Here is a 17,725-nt window from a genome sequence, read left to right on the forward strand (position 1 = left end):
CACTTTAATAAAGAAGAGTTAATTCTAGACATTCCTCCCTCTTGCTCTACATGCAAACAATATGTTCAGCCATAATTTCCTTGGACCACAGAAATTATCTAGTCCAACTCCCTTAGTCAATCCTGGTCAATCCTTGGAATCTCCAGGTAGAGCCGGGAATGCCCCCAGTATGAAACCCCACAGACCTGGTGCCAGTCACTGTGGGGAATATAGAAATAGATGGGCCAATGGTCTGTGTACACACCTCAGTCTTTGAAGCATTGCACTTTAGGATTGTCTAAAAGCACTTTTGGAGACATCACTTTTAAAGAGTGAAACATTAGTGAAACTTAGGCAACAACTCTCTAAAGATGGAAATATTAGTGTGTAATATTCCTATGTATACCGATATACAGGAAAAATATTATTAAAAAGCAACCTTGATTCTCATCAAACCGTTCTACCAAAAGTGCTAAATCCAGATTAAATGGGGAAATAATACAGGGCAGCGTTTTCATGAGGATGCTGCACTAAACTTGCTCACATGAGCAGGATCAAGTCCGCAATAAACTGCTGTGTTGAAGTGTCCTAAGTATCAGGGCTTTTTTCAGAGTAAATATACATAGATCAGGCAGCAAATGCTGCAAACTAGGCATGTGTGGTCTTTGCTGGACAGAGCCCAAGATGAAGTTAACGCTGCATTATAGGGGTGCTGCATCCAAGCAGGGATCCAGGAGGGAACTGAATATCCCTCAAGGTAATATAGTGCAGGACACACATCATAGCGAGGGAGATCAGCTCATGGAGGCAGCAGCTGGGCTCCTTGGGATTTCTAAGAAGGAGGAAAATGGGCATGCAGGTGCAGCAGGATAGGAGAAAGGAACATCGAGTTAGGCTGGAGAAGGAGAACAGGAGAAGCAGAGTAGAGCAGCCATGCAGAGGAGTATATGTCAAAAACAAGGGCCAAAGCACATGGCAGCAGAACAAGCATCCAGGTCAGGACTGCTGCCAAATGGCTATAATGTGAAAGGTGAGAGTGATTTAAGATGCATTAGAGGTGGGCAGGAGGGTAGTGCTAAACAGCTGCATTTTAAAAGCCATTTTTCTCCGGATGAGGCTAAGAGATCAAAACCTTAAATATTTGTTGTTGCTACTGTTGGAGAAGAAGCATAGACACAGGAAAGGTTCAGCAATAAAAGAATTCAATAAAATGTACACGTAACAAATGTGCATCACTAAAATTGGTAATGCATCCCTCTGCAATAACCTTACATGTTCAATTTAAGCTTCACCAAGTTCAATTGCAGTTCTTCCCAAGTAACGTGCATAGGATTGCACCCTTGGTACGAATGGCTTGTATCCAGTGTTAGTCCTACTCAGAGTAAACCCACTGAAATTAATGGTCATGACTAGCTTAAGTTCATGAATTTCTGTGGGTCTACTCTGAGTGGAACTTAGTTGAATACAAGTCTATGTTTCCGCCCTCCCCACTTTCTGAAAGCAATCCGTGCCCTAAATGTCCCTACTGCTCCAGGGAATTGTATGTAACACACTTGTGTCAAAAGAAAAGTGGCGGGAAAACAGCCCCAAATGTCACACAATGAAGGCATGAGTGGTCTTTGTGCAAGGAGATAAGCGAAGCACTATTCTTGTTACCTACTCATTTGTTTCTGTAGGACAATAAGACACACGGCTTCCAGCTTTCAGTACAAGATTAGTGGGGCAGGACTGGAGACTCAACCTACATGTTTCTGCAGAGCCACCCTATGCTCTACAAAGCACATGCTGCAATTATTGGTATCCATGGGGCCTAATGTTGGTAGCAGTACTCAGACAGCCACTATGGCTATTCTTAGGGTAGAAAAGGAAAGCAAGCAAACAAACAAAAAACAACACTGCTCTCACAATCCCAGCTGACAGTGATGATGGGGACCTAGCTTCTCTCTCATCTTCCTGATGACATGTTTATTGAGCACAAAGTTTGCAGGGAGGTTAGACAACATCAGCTATTTACTGAGCATTCATTCTGATTTGTTTGCAGTGAAGTTAGACAATGTTGCATCAAGCATGTGTTACCCCCACCCCACAATGCTACTCAGGGTATATGCACATATGTTTCTGTGCTTGCTATGTGGTGTGTTTGAGTTCTGCTTGCTGCCAGATTGCCACACCACCAAACCAGGAGCCTCTCACATTAAATCCAGAGCGAGAATAATGCAAATGTGCTGTAAATGTTGGGAACTGCTACAAGGAATGGACAGGCACTTGGGATGTCCCAACTGTATTTTGTGTTTCTGTGGCATGTGTATTTGTATATATGTGGCAACTGCCTACCAGGGCTAGACATGTACATATAGATGCATGTATATGTACAGCATGGGTGCACCCACATGTACAGCATGGATATTAGGGTGATCCACGATTGCAGCGTGCATCTGTCTCTCCCTGTGACTCGCTCTAGCGTGCTGGCAGTTCTGGGCTCTATGCACGCGCATGCATGCACACACATCTGCATACCCCTTACTCCAGAAGCCCATTAATAAAAAATGCACTCGCTGCCAGCCAGCCTTAGGCCCCAGCTCGACAGGAACGAGGCTGCTCATGAATATCTCATGGCACCCTTGCTGGTGAAGGGGAAGGACGCTGCGAAGGGGGAGGTCGGCAGCAGGTTAGGATGCTTACGCTCTGCTGAGCCTCATAAATATGGTAATAGCAGGACAGGGACATGGCTCTTGCTGGGAAGATCTGGCCTCACCAGCTTCTTCGGCCCCAACCACCCTCCTTCCTGTACACACACACACACACACACACACACACACACACACAGTGTGGGGAGACTCCAAATGGAACAGGTGGAACAGCTGCCTGCTAGACAAGAAGTCAGGCTGCTGGGATCAGTTCCAGGCCCCATGCAATGCACCATCTCAGCACGTGGCAGCCCCTATCCCCCTACCGCCTTCACTTGACACCTGCCACTCTCTGGCCCTTGAGGGGCTGCTGGAGCTAAGCCCCAACTTTGCTTAGAATTATCTACTGGCTTTAGGTCTGGTTTACACTGGCTGGGGATTCTGATCGCCAACTGGGATGCCAGGTTGATCCCATTATCTTCTCGCTCACTGCCTGGGCTACTTCCTGTGTGTTATTCAGCATCAAATTAGCAAAAAGGCAATATATGAATGAGCTGGCTTACCCACTGGCTCAAGTACTGAGACTGAAGTGCTGGATATGCCACAGTCGACACAGCCAGCAGCAGTCAGATCTACATGTACATTCTCATGCTGTGAGCATTCACCTGCATTTGCATGCAAATTCATCCTCCCCCAAAATGGCAATCCTACATATTACCTCTCTAGCAGCTGCAAGCGGAGTGAATGAGCCATATCAGGTAATTCTGCGGTAGTCAGGGCAACTGAGGCCTAGTGTCTAGAGCAGATGTTGCTGGATTACAACTCCCATCATCCCTGCCCGCTGGTCATGCTGGCTGGTGCTGATGGGAGTTGGAGTCCAAGAACATCTGGAGTGCCCCAGCCTGGCTACTCCCAGTCTAGAGCAAAACATTTGGCTTAGGTGGCTTGCTGCTGCTCATAACAATGGGTCTCACGTGAGCAAGCTGGAGCTCAGCATGAACCTATGGCTATGGGATGGCGGAGGAGCAAGGAGAAGGCTTTGTGAGAAATCTGAACAAAGAATTGGGCAGATCCAAGGCATGGAAGCCGTTCCAACTCAGGAGCAGCCTCAGGAGAAAGGCATGTCAAGCATGCTATGGACTTGGGAATGATAAATGAAGGAGCCATGACATGCTGAGAGCAAGCAGGAAGTGAGGAATGGCAAGGCTACTGTAAAAAGAACCTGAGGCTGGTGCTCTGCACTGTCCTTCCTTACTGAAGCCTCCAAGTGAGGTAAGGTATATGGTGATTGTTGCAGGAGGAGCAGGGGGCTGGGGCATAACAGTCATAGGAGCAGTTGCAGATAGTGTATCTGAAGAAGTGTGCATGCACACGAAAGCTCATACCAAGAACTAACTTAGTTGGTGCTACTGGAAGGGGGAAAAAATTTTGTTTAGTCATAGGAGCCTCAGCCTACTTTTGGCAGGAACCTATCCTTCTGCCATCCCTTTTAATTCCACAAGGAAATTTTCACGGATTTGTTCATTGCTTTGCTCCAGTTCTTTATCATCTCAAAGCAAAGAGGCTAACTAGGCCTAAGTGTGTTCTGCAAGAGGAGGCCTGCAGAATCCAACCTTCCTCTGTGTGGGTCATGGTGGCTGAGCAAGCTGGATTCTGCCCAGCCCTCTCCTGTTCATTCATCTGTTCACCTTGAGCTCACCTTGGAACGAGGGTTCTTTCAGATCCTGACATTGCTTTAAAACTCATCTTGCATCTAGGGCCCAGGTACCAAATTAGTTTTAAAGGTATAAACACAGTGGTTCTCAAAGGGTTTGGGGTACCACACTGGTATGGCAGGAAACGATGGCAAGTATGGCGGAAAGATTCAAGGGCACTCAAAGAAACATCTAAACATTTCAGTGCAATACAGTATAGTATCAAAATATTGTTTTTTTGCAGAAATTTTAGCTGCTTTGTTTTATACTTTATAGATGTCCCATGATCATATTATAAAACAGTTTTGTTCTATGTTATAAATCAAGCAGTGCTAGTTGTTTCTTTTCCTTTTCCAATGTATTTCTTAATCAATAAAAAATTCGGTGTGGCGCAAGCAAAAATTTTATTCGGAAAGTGTGGCCCAGAGAAAAAAGTGGCAGAACACTCTGATTGACAGCAGGGAGTATCTAACCAAACCAAGTGCATCAGGGAGAGAAGGAGCCAAGCAGGTAGCTAAAGAGAGTTCCCATGGGACATAGCATGAGTGGATCTGGGTACAGTATTCTTATGTTTATGTCATTGTGAACCACCCTGAAAAAGGCAGTGTAGAAATATATAATGAGAAAGGCAGTATATAAATATTTTAAATAAAAAATGAAATAGCCTGAGTAAGAAAAGCAATGCAAAGCTGGAGCTCACATGGAAACAGAGATTCATGTGCACATTAACACCCTAGTGTGTGCCCACAGCTCTTACTGCCCTCCTTAGCCAGGCACAGAGCTGCAGAGAGACTGGGAAACATGTGGGGCAGGAGAGATAAATCACATGTATCCCCCCCCCAACTGCCTAAAACAGCAGCTAAGGGACTATCATAAAATGCCTTCCTCTAATTAAGGCATTTATTTAGTTCCAAGTGATCATCTGTGCATGGGGCATTACGTAGGTAGCAGAGAAGATGACAGCACCCCCATCAACAATGTAGGGATGACCTAGTAAGTCCAGCCCATCACTGGCATCACAGTTCCCAGCTGTGCTGATTGTAAGAAAAAGCAGATTTCAGGCTCGTGGATCCACTTTGTGTGCATTAGAGCCCTCAGACCCACTGACTGGAGCCAGGGCCCACAGACTAGAGCCTACATTACTTAGGAATGTGAAGAATATGCTGCCTCTGAGCAGCTGCTGAGTGAGCACAGGAATTTGTTTTGAGTTGAGCTCATGGTCCTTCAGTGTGAAAATATGTTCCTAGGAAAGTCTTCTTCATTTTGGGCAATATGGTGGGGGGGGGTTAAGGTGGAGGAGAATAATTTTGTTGTTGCTGAACAATTGGGAGATCGTGCCAATCTACTGCACCTTAAGCCACATTCACACCACACATTTAAAGCAGTATCATACGGCTTTAAATTGTCATGGCTTCCCCCAAAGAATTCTGGGAACTGTAGTTAAGGGTGCTGACCCCCTTCCAGAGCTACAATTTCCAGAGTGGTTTAACAATCAATCCGCCTTCACAGGGAACTATGGGGCAGGGATGAAGGAAGGGGGGTGCAGTGGGTGCGGACAGCTCCGGGTGTCACCACTGAGGGGAGTGACAAAATGCTGGACAGCACTCACTGCGGGGCCTGCCCACACGGTCTACCCACTGCCCCCCCCAGCTGTAGGGCTCCTGTCTACCTTCTGCCCACCCGTGGACAAGGATGGATGGTTTCTTTGTTTCTTATTTTTCCAGTGTTCAGTCCTTTGCATTTCTGCATCAGATTTGTTCATGAAAATTCATCAGCATTTTGGTGCAAATTTCCCATACATACATGTATGCATATTCCTCTACTATTGCACATATTGGCATGTTATTTTTGTTAATATAAGCATTTGTATGCACAATTTACCCTAGCATATGCATTTCTCTACACATCACTTGGCCGGTGAACTACACTGCAAAATTCAAAGTCAAATTTCAACAAAAGGCTTCGTTTTGCATATTGTTCCAGGAAGTGTGAATGAGACAGGTTCACCTTTAAATGTGAATTGAATTGAATTCCTTCTCCATCCCTACTCTTGGTTTCCATCATAGGAACCAACTCTAGGTTGGGCACCCACAATAATATAATTGTGGGGCTGGGAAGCCACAAAGTCAATAAAAAAAGCTGGCAAGCAGCAGCAGTGCTTCCTTCAAGAGAAAAGAAGTTCAGTTCTGCCCTCCACAGCCAGCCAGTGAGGCACCCTTTTCCAGAGGGTGGAGCTCAGATACAGAGAGGTATCTCTGCTTCTGAGTCAGAGCCGCTCCCCATGGGAAAGGGTGCCTTGCTAGCAGGGGATAGGAGGAGGAAGAGGAGTCACCAGCGGCCACCATTACAACATGGACATGCAACATCACATGCACACATGCAGGCATCTGCATGCGATGTCACATGCCTGCGTTGCAGGGGCAGGCACCCACAATCCTGAGGGTGAGATAGCACCCCTGCTTTCCATCCATTTGCAGACACAATCCTTGCCTCTCCTTCTTACATACCTTTATTAGGAAGCTTCCTTATACTGAGTCAGACCATTGGTCTATCTAGCTCAGCATTGCTTATATGGACTGGTAGTGGCTTTCAGGATTTCAGGCAGCAGCCTTTGCCAGTCATACTTAGAGATGCTGGGGATTGAACTTGATACCTTCTGCATGCAAGGCAAATGCTATACCACTGAGCTATGGCCCTTCCCCTTATTTTCTCTCACACTTAGAGATACAGTAGCCCAAATACTCCCATCCCTTTCCCTTGTGCTCTCTGTCTTCAGCTGGCCCTGTATGCTCTCAGCCAAAGTGATTCCTCAAGTCCAGCCAAGCATCTGTCAGCAAGCCTGGCCTCCAGACCCTCCCTTGCCACCTTCCTCCTTGCCCTGCCTGTCTGATCCAGACAGCAACCTCCTTGGGGCAGAGACTGTCTCTCTCTAGGGCTCTGCAGCACTGACAGCATTCAATAAATGATAAATAATCATGTCCTGGACTCAGCTTCCTAGGAGGGCCTGGAGCAGCTAAAGGGAAGCACAGCAGCCATCTGTGGCTCTGCTGAAAGACGTTGCTGCTCTCTTTAGCCTTCCCACCAACCTGCTTCATCCTGCCAGACACCCCCCCCCCAAAAAAAAGGCATTGCAAGCAGAGAGCAGAAATCCAGCCTGCCTTCTCAGCTGTCAGGCAGGTCTTAGCATCCTGGGGAGAAGATTTCGACAAAAACGGATCCTGGGGATTCCATACTTTGTGATGCTTAGCAACCACAGCTCAGACAGATTGGGCAGAGGAAGGTGAAAATTGTCCCTGAAACTGCAGTGTCTATATTAAACTGGTCTCTCTCTCTCTCTCTCTCTCTCTCTCTCTCTCTCATATTCCACATCCCCCGGAATACACTGATTTGTATTTTACACACACACTCGCCTTCACACAATGCTACAATCTCCCACGGGTAACAGATTTACACTATGTCAACAATGCAATATGATGGGTAAATGCCCATGAGAAAGAATAGGCGGTCAATTGTGTCGCTGCAGTGTGATGCCAAAACTTTACCAGACTCTCCCCGAAAGCACAACCGGCTACTGAAAACAAGGAGTGGGACAAACAGATCCAAAAATGATATGAAAAAATACATAGGCAGCTGTCAGTGCAGGGAATATTCTAGCTGCTAGTCTGAAATAATGCAAAAGAAGGGGCTGGCAGCTCTCAGATGATCAAAGATCGGAGACACCAAAACCCTGCTCCTGGCCTTCTGATGTGCCAGAAATTGCTTCATAGGAATATTGGAAGCTGCTTCATTCCAAGCCAGATTATTGGTCCATCTAGTGTAGTATCCCTCTGCATACCAGTTGCTGTAAACTGCAGGAGGGGACAGTGCTCCTGAGCTTGGGTTGTGCCTGAGGGTTTCCCACAGGCATCTAGATGGCTACAGGATGCTGGTCTAGATGGGCCACTGGTCTGATCCAGCAGGCTCTTCTTACTTTCCTATTGTCTACACTGACTGACAGTGGCTATCCAGGGTTTCCAGACAATGGTATTCCCCGGCCCTACATGGAAATGACAGGGACTGAACCTGCATGGGGGCACCAATGAAGGTTGGTGACTCCCACTTTAGGGAATGTTACATAGCAGCTTACATCAGTCAGAAAGGAGCAGTTTTGAAAGGGAGGGATGAAACCCACCTACATCAGAGGCACACTTAGAGTACATTCTGTTGCTGCTGTGAAAATCAGTGTTTGCACCTTTTGGTAATGAAGCCAGCAGGCCCACTGATTTCTATGTAAGGTGAGCAACTGGGACTTAATGTGAACATTGCAATGCAAACAAATGCATGTTTACTTGTCAGCAAAGTCACCATACTTTGTCCTGGTGTGTTTACTTGAGTTTACTCCTCCTAGGTAATGTACTTCAGACTGCAGCCTTAGGGCGCATGCAACCACTAATGCATGGAACAAAAAAACAAAAAGTTGTAAAGAAGCAGCCTATATGTAAATGCTTAATCATTTCCTTGCCCATATCCTTCTCCCCTAGTTGCTCTTCACTAGATGCAGGACTCCAAAACTGCCTCCGCAAACATACTTTCGCAACCCTGTGAGGCAAGAGGCAAGTGATCAAGAGCTGTGAGAAGTAACAGGTGAGGAATGGATTAAGCATCTCCTCTTCCTTCTCCCCTCCTACCTGATCCCCTGCCCCTGCTTTTCCATAAGAAGTTTTGGCTTTCATTACATGGGTGTGTGTCTGTGTGTAATGCCCAGTTCCACCCTCAGAACAGCAGAAGAACTTTTAGCACTTGGACATTAGGTACTCATGATGTCCATCATGCAAACACTCCTGTGTCAGAAAGCCAATTCAATTAAAAGCTTTCAACCCATTCCGATCCTTTTTGAGACTAAAGAAGTGAGTCACAGAAGGGATTTAGCTTTCCTGCACACACTCACGATCTGTTCCGAGTGGCGGAGACTCAACCACATACTGCTGCGCAAGGGGCCTGTCTGTGGTGGACACATACAAAAATCATTTTGTTATTTTAATTTAGCACTGTCCACATGAGTGGGAAGGTGTTGTTGTTACGAAATCGAGCTGTGTGCTGGGCAGTCTCTACTTTGAGCTTCATCTCTGCCATTTGCTCAGAGGGTGGCCTCAGGCGAACCACTTGCTCCCAGCCTTAGCAGTCCAAGGGATAATAATAGTTGCCTACTTTAAAGAGCTGCTATAATATTGGTTAAATAACACATGGGAAGCTCATCTAAAAAACAAGAATCATATAATAAATACTAATGGTCCCTCAATACATCCTGTTTATTGTGCATTCATGGTTGTACTGGAGTGGTTATGCATAATTCCCTTTCAACCCTGTTTGCAGCTGCAAAAGTTTCAGGGTGGACATATGTTCCGGTTTAATTTTTTGTCCCACTTTTGTTGCACTATACAAGTCACCGAAGACCGCCTTCTCATCATTGGCATCTGAAGGAATCTCAATGGCTAATGGTGAAAACAAGGCTACTGGCAAATAATTGTTGCCAGAGCAAATGAAGAAATGTCTCAATGCCTCCTGTCCCCTTCTTCCATGCCTCCACTTCTACTAGACACGATGGCTACGCTCTGCCTCCACAGTCTGAGGCAGTAATGCTTCTGAATGCCAGCTGCTGGAAACCACAGGAGGGGAGAGCCCTATTGTCTATTTCCCATTGGCATCTGGGTGGCCACAGCGAAGACAAGATGCTGGACTAGGTGGGTCACTGGCCTAATCCAGCAGGGTCTTCTTATGTTCCTGCTCATGCCTTCCCTGCTTTCTTTCTCTGTGGCAAATAGTGTTGTTTGGCCTTGCAAAATATTATAAATCCCACTGTATAATCAAGGGTTGGGGAAACTGTAACCTTCTATAAATCGTTGGAATGCAACTCCCACCATTCCTCTGGACCATGTTGCTTGGGGCTTATTGGGACTTGGAATCCAATGGCATCTGGAGACAAGGCACACATTCCCCATCTCTGCTCTGCCCCATTCATACTGTGCTTCAATATGGCACTCTACCTTGGAATTCATATATCAGGGAATGATTCAGAGAATGATTCAGGAGATGCGGAGATTATAGAAGTGAATAATCTTAAACTATGTGAAGCAAAAGTGACTTAAGGTGTTGCAAAAATGGCCCTCTTTGGGACTGTGCCATCAATAATGACCAACACTCAGGATAGATGAATCTATCAATTCTGTTTTTTCTCAGTTTCTGATTTCTCTGTGTTACTCAGTTTGCAACATTTCATTATTATCATCATCGTTTAAAAACAACCCCCATGCACACTTTTCTCTAATATATTTATGTACACATGTTTCAGTTGGAAAACTGCATTGCAAAATTCAGAGTAGTGCATTCAGTTGGAAAACTGCATTGCAAAATTCAGAGTAGTGCAGATTTCAAAGAACAGTTGCATTTTAGTTTGTGAGTTGTTTCCAGAAAATGTGGATTAGGTAGATTCCCATTCAAATGTGCACTATGCTGAATTTTTCCTCCCACCCTAGCCAACACACCCTCTATCTCTGGAAGCAGCCCTGAAGTTGCCAAGCTCCAAATGTAAATCACACCACCTCTCTGTTTTAATTCCTCAGTGCAACCCGCATAGCTTCAATCTGTAGTCCCTTTCCTAGGTGAGAGTTTAAAGTGTCCAGTTGTCTGAGCAAATGCATGAGAATGAACACAGCTAAAACTAGCACAATAGTTAGGCACTTAAAAGTCTACTGATTTCAACAGGACAAAGTCAAGAATATGCTTAAACACTCTTCTCTCATTAAAATCAACAGGACTGAAACACGCTGAACTTAGTCTGGATTTTGCTCCGTATTTATGCAGCTCTCTGAAGCCAAGGAAAGTAGCCCATTTTTAGTATTATTCCATTTGAATGATTTTAATAGTGGCTTATGATGTGATTTTTTAAAAATAAAAATTCTCAGGGCTGGCATGGCAGGATCAAGCAGCTGGAGAGCCTCTCTTTATCTCTTTTTAGCCAGCAGGAAGCCACACTCTGGACTGACAATATTATACCTGAAGCCAAAACAGGAGCATGCCTTAAAATGCTGTTATGTGTTTGCTGAGTGTTTTCTCTTCTTCTTCTTGGCCATCGACTCTCCTTGCAGGGGACCTTCCCCCTTGCACCTGGCTTTCCTTCAGTCTCTCCTCCTCACCCACCAGTTATTGAGCTGACAGGCAGGTCACCTGGGCTCAATCCCTAGCTCTTTTCCTGTCTGTCTCTACACAGGTTCAGAAAGCTCTTTGAGGCAGAGATTGTCTCTCACCTTTTGTCTGCAGCGCCTGCCAGAACAGTGTGTTGACCTCATTTGGGGAATATCAGTGCTACTGAGGACAGCGGATCACAGACTAAATATGAAATAACAGTGTGATGTGCAAGTTCAAAAAGACAAAAGGCTCTTTTGGCTTACCTGGTATCACATCATATCCAATACATAGGATATAGTTCTTCTCTACTGTCCTCAGTTGTGTTTTTCTCCATCCGCCTTTACCACAGTTTAAGAAATGAACTGGCCGTGTGGAGGGACTTGGCAAACAAGGGCATAGCTAGCGACACTTTTCTTCCCCCTGGGCAAAAGAGATTTTGGTTGGTTATGCGTACCTCATGGACCCAGGAAGATTCAGAGAGGTAGTCAATGGAAATGCATAGGTTTTAATGAAAAAAGGTCCAGCACTAATTATAAATGTAGACCGGGGTCAACCAGCATCTTGCATTGTTTCATGGCAAGACCCTGCCTATAGCTAGAGAGAGATTGAACAATTGCTAACACATGATCTAGAATGGCTCTAGATTATGGCGTATTAAAAACAGGGCTCTGCCAGATGTTAAGCTGTTTCATTCTCCAGAGCAGAGTGGTGATTACAGGGACATAAAACATTTTCTTAGGGGGAAACACCCAAATGAAGCAAATATGCACCTTGTGCACTGTGCTGCTTTCACAGCCTATTGCTATTTCAGCACCATTTTGTGGGGGGTCTTCTTGCTAGGAATAGTCATATGGGCAATCCCAACCAATCAGGGACCACATGGCGAACATGATATTAAAATGCTCTACAGCCAGTCAGATTTGGCTAAATGGTGATCTCAGAAAGCCAAACAACAATGCTTCCTGGATCAATACTGTCCTCACTCTGAACGGGCAAACACCCCCCTTTAGTTGATGAAAGTGGAATGTTTTTCTGTTGTCTGAAGTTTCCATGAAAAGTCCCTCCCTTCTTACTCTCCTCTAATGAAAAATATAATAAAACACACAACCATATGACCTGGAGCAGATGTGTAAACATTACAGTTGTCAGGATGGATTTTTCAGTTTTCCTGATAAACAACCAACCATTCTAGGCCAATGGAAGACATTGATAGGCTTTCAAAATGGATACATAAGCAGCCAAGTTTCATTGGCTTCAGGACAGGAGGTGTTTGTGGGGGTGGCCTTTGGGAGGGTCTCCATGGCCACAGCTCTTCTCTGGAGCTGCAAGAACTGTGGTTGTTTCTGTAGGTCCTGGTGGCAAAAACACTGAAAATGGAACACAGCTCTCCTCTGGGACGGAGCCAATTAAGGTTCTATTGGCTGTGTTCTGTCTGGCATATTTTTATCTTAACCCAATTTTAATGAAATTTACAAAGATTGTTTTATTGCATATTAACAGCCAAATGTCATGATGCATTCTCCTGGCTGGTGGCTGTGCACAAAATGCAACTGGGGAGCACTTGCTTTCATCTTGTCTTCCAGAATCTTGTCATCATGTTGCATCTGCATCAGAAGAGGAATCCTAGGACATCAGGGACCATCATAATAAGGGGGATCCTCTCACTGGGCCATCTCAGGAAGCAGCCACAGAGGCAACCCCTGTTACAAAAACTTTCTCAGACATAGAGGAGGAGAGGATAAATTCCAAGGAGCCATGTCTTCTCTACCTCCTGTTCCGATAATGTTATATTGCCAACAACCACAGATGTAGATGAATCCTCTATGGAAATTCCTTTAGTTCTGGGCATCCTGTGTTCACCACCATGCCAGATTCTGAGGCAGCAGCAGGGATGCCAGCCTTGCTCAAAAGCAGAGGCTGATCAAATCCAGGGAGGTCGAGGCTACAGTACATACACCCTGATGGCAATATTTCAGCTCTCAGTAGACTTCAGGCTGATATTGGAGCCATCCAGTCATCTGATATTTGACTTAGACCCTACCTACTAGTCAGGCTACATCCGCACCATATAAAACACCATATATAAATATAAAACACTATTATACCACAGTCATAGTTTTCCTCAGGGAACCCTAAGAATGGAAGTTTGTTAAGGGTGATCAGAGGTGTTAGGAAACCCCTATTGTGAGGGGAACTGGGTCTCCTAACATCTCTCAGCACCCTTAACTAACTAGTTCCTAGGATTCTTTTGGGGATGCCACACTTGTTAAGGAGGTATAATTGTGCTTTAAACGTATGGTGTGGATGTGGCCTTGGTCTTGCCTCTAGCTTTACAGGGCACTGTGTCCCAGGCAGGGGTGCCAACTTGGGCCCCCCACTGTGGGTGCCCAAAGTCAGTACCGCACGTTGCCATAATTACTTCACAGCACACATGCTCTGGCTGCTGTTGACCTTGAATAATAAATATAATAATTTTATTTTCTTAAGCAGACTACTAGGGGTGGATGCATTAGATTTGGTTTCTTATTTTTCCTATCTTCAGTCCACCACACTTCCACATCAATTGATTTCTTTTAAAGTTCTTACAAAAGTTCATCAGCATTTTATCGAGCATTTCTCCCAATATATACATTTTGTATGCATTTTTCCTAATATAAACATTTTTGCAAGCAATTTCTCTCCCCAAATATAATGCATTTTTGTATGTTATTTCCACTAACATACACACTTTCACATATGCATATTCGTGCATATTTTGGTTGGAAAGTTGCATCACAAAATTTGGAGAAGTATGAATTTCAAAGAATAGTACGTAGACCAAACTGAAGTTCTCATGCATCCCTGTTGGAGACAATTGAGAACTCTGTTTGAATGCAGAGAATGATTGCTAGCATAATGTACATGGAATCCATTGAGCACCCTGAAGTATTTGAAGTATTGTTCCTAAGCCAAAAATGCCATCTTCCCTCAGCATTTCCTTGGATATCATGCATTCCGAAACATTTCTGTATTACCTTTGCATACTCTTCAAGTCTATTGCAATTTATTTCCCTATGTCTGAAACACAGCAGTGGCTGGGAGGGGGGCAATCATTGATGTCTTCCCAGCAGAAGTGGTGCTGGGCTCGCAGGGACTGGGATGGTGCAGCGTGGTGGCAGTGAAGTTTCAGGAGCTCCAGGGTGGCCGCAGGGTAGTGGAGAGATGCTCTTATGATCCGCTGTAACCCCTTAGAGGTTTTTGTGTTGTTGTTTTTAGTAGAACAGAACTATAGCTTAAACAGCCCTCCTTATTTTGTATTCATACATTTGTTTTCCTTACCCCCCACCCACCAATATATAACACATTGCAGTTATTTTTGACAATTCTATCCTGCCTTCCAGAAAGAAAGAAAGAAAGAAAGAAAGAAAGAAAAAAAGAAAGAAAGATCCAAGGCAGAAATTTCAATACCATCTCTTTTCGGTAAAGATGGAGGACCTTCCACCTTTCATGGCAAAGTTTGCAAAATCCACCTATTCATTTGCACAATACTAATCTTCCAGACGTTGAACAGAGAGTTTGTTCTGACATTTCAGAGCTGGTCTGGTTAATTGCCCTCTGTCGAGCAGCCAATTCTCCCCAGCCAATGGATTCCCCCACCCGTGTCGCAGAGCCATCTTCCAGCAGAAGCTTCCTCTCGTACTCAACCGCTTTGGTCCTTGTAAAACCGGATCAAATCTCTTATTAAATCTTCTCTGGGACAAAAGTCAGTAGATGTTATTGGGTTAAAAGTGTGCTTCTTCATCAGCTGTCGCATCCAGGAACTGGGAAATGTCAGGCTTGAGGCCTAGCTTGTGACAGGCTGCCACAGGGAAAGGTTCTGACAGAGGCCACGTGAGCCAGAGGAGGAAGGCCTAATCCTGAATAGGCTGAAGGTCACGAACCGGACAAGGTTATCAGGAAACTAAGGGCTGGGGGGAGCAGAAGACATAGTTACGGGCAGGCTGGAAGTCAAATACCAGTCTGGAGAGGTGCGATGAGGCGTCTTTGAGGGGTCCTGCATTGCTACTGAGTACGACAAGCTGCTCAGGCTGCCGGACTAGCCCAAACCAAAGGGAAGGGATTTATAGGGCACGGTGCCTCTCCATTGCTTTGGGAGGTCAGCAGACAATCTTCAGGCTGTGGGGCAAGCAAAGAGTACTCAAGATAGCGCTGCAGTTTAGAGGTCACCCTTGCGGCATGGAGCCTAGCCTGACTGACTAGATAAAGGCCCAGAATGCTTGTGATGCAAGAGATTAAGGAGGCTGCCATTCAGGACCCACCCACCCCCTCAGCACTTAGAACCCCAAAAGTGATTCATTGGGGCAGATAGGCACAGATATATATTCCCTCTCTGTGATGAAACCATGAAGGGAAAGTGTCTCTGAGGGACAAAATCCACGACTCTCCATAGACTGCAAGACTCAAGCTGTGCCTCCTTCATTTCCCCAAACTGAGCATCGAACTCACATCTGAGAGGTGAAGCACGATACCAAAGTTGAAACAAAGGACAATGGCCTCCTGTGGTGCGCTTTGGTTCCTCTCTTCACAAACACACACACATATGCACCTCACCACCATTTCAAATCCATCAGCTAACAGATTCAGGAGTTCTCTCCCTTCCCCACCATTGGACCAAATATCTAATTGCATCACAGAAAGAGGGAGGAAGCAGATGGCTTGATATAGCTCCATTCTCCTCTGTCACAGCAGCTGGTGTCTCCTTGCCCTTTTGGTTCCCTGTCCCAATTCCCTCCTAGCATGGGGGAAGTGGGGCCATCACCAACACCTCATCACACAGCACTGCCATCCTTTATTCATGGGCCTCAGACACATTAGCTGTCTTCAAGACCCCCCACCAACATGTCACGAGGGAACCGCAGCCACTCCCCCTTCAATTAAGTCAGTAACGTATAGTTAATAATTCAAGGAAGTTGTAAAATATTCAAAGCAGTCCCGGTGGACCTCTGGCACAGTGGAGCTGGGGGCTTATTCATGGCAGGTACCTTCTCCCATTGTAAGAAGCTGTGTCAGCTCCCTTGATCATGTCCCTCTTCAGAATAAATACCGTAGTTCAAAGGATACGTCCAGGAACCCACCTGAAGTTGCCATACACCCCCCATAGAGGTAGGGATGGAGGAGAAATTCAATTTTGTTTGCATTTTAATGAGAAACTATCTAATTCACACTCCTTGAAACAATCTGCAAACCGAAAGACAGGTATCTTTCCCAACCCAAACACACAAGCAGAGACTTTTACTTGTAAGTAAGAAATAGATATTTATTCAGGGAAATCATGGTACATGCTCAGTAGCAGACACAAGGCTCAGGCGTCTTGGTTTAGGAGGTGAAGAACAGGGGCCAGAAGTTAAGAACTGGATGGAAACAATGAAGATGTTCCAACAGCTTTGAAAGATGTGGTGTGCCTAGATGTGAAACTCGCTGACTTTGTGCAAATGTCAGGATTGCAAATGCACACGCCTTTGAGGGGAAGGGAGTCTGCTCCCATCTGAGAAGGCAGTCACTGGTCCAAGGTGACAAAACTGAGCCTTCCTTTTCAGGCTCCCATTTAGTTGCTGCTGCCTCCAGATCCTCCTCCTCCCTTGGCTGTTCCAAGCCCTCCCTAGCCTCCTCTGAGGCTCTCTGGTGGGGAGGAAAGTGGGGAGGGGAGCAGAGCCAGCACCCCCACTCCCCCTTCTGAAGTGGCTGAAGTTAGTGTGAAAAGGGAATATTCCCCATTCCTCTGACTCATGTTCCCACCATTTAGCCCCCACCCCAATTTCTTCTTCTTACCTCTTGTGTCACCACCTGCCAATCCAATCCTGATTCCAACAGCATTGTGATACTGACCCTGGCACTTCCATACAGGGAAACAAGCTATTGGTATGTAAATTGTCATGTGTGAGGACTGCACATCTGTTATTTTGCAGTATGCTCAATCATGTCAGTTGCTTCCCAGGACATATAATTGTAGTGAAACAAAGATGCATAAAACACAGTGTTGATATGTGATTTGTAGCTTAATGACTGCAAACTGTAATACCAGAGCTTACTGCATAGCTTGACATTTATGTTGTGTTTTCACATTGACTCATGTTATGTTGTTGTTTCCCCTCCACGTAGTAAATTACTTGACAGTAGAAGTGAAAAAAACGGCACCTCTGAGCCCTGAAAATGGCACTGAACAGCTTAGCACTGCTCTTTCTAGCACTTTGAAATAATCAAATTATTAATGGAGTAAGAAAT

At 45.3% G+C, this 17,725-nt stretch overlaps 1 long non-coding RNA gene across 1 annotated transcript in view; it reads right to left on the reverse strand.

Annotated features, from left to right (window-relative positions):
* Nucleotides 1–14,089: 14,089 nt before the first annotated feature.
* The window catches only part of LOC310834186, a 28,523-nt gene continuing 24,887 nt past the window's right edge, over nucleotides 14,090–17,725 (reverse strand). Inside the window, exon 3 of the long non-coding RNA XR_014559112.1 lies at nucleotides 14,090–15,619. This is a non-coding gene — a long non-coding RNA (uncharacterized lncRNA). The remainder of the gene's footprint in view (nucleotides 15,620–17,725) is intronic.

This window comes from Podarcis gaigeae, assembly GCF_964106915.1.
Source record: "Podarcis gaigeae genome assembly, chromosome: 2".
Classification (NCBI taxonomy): Eukaryota; Metazoa; Chordata; class Lepidosauria; order Squamata; family Lacertidae; genus Podarcis; species Podarcis gaigeae.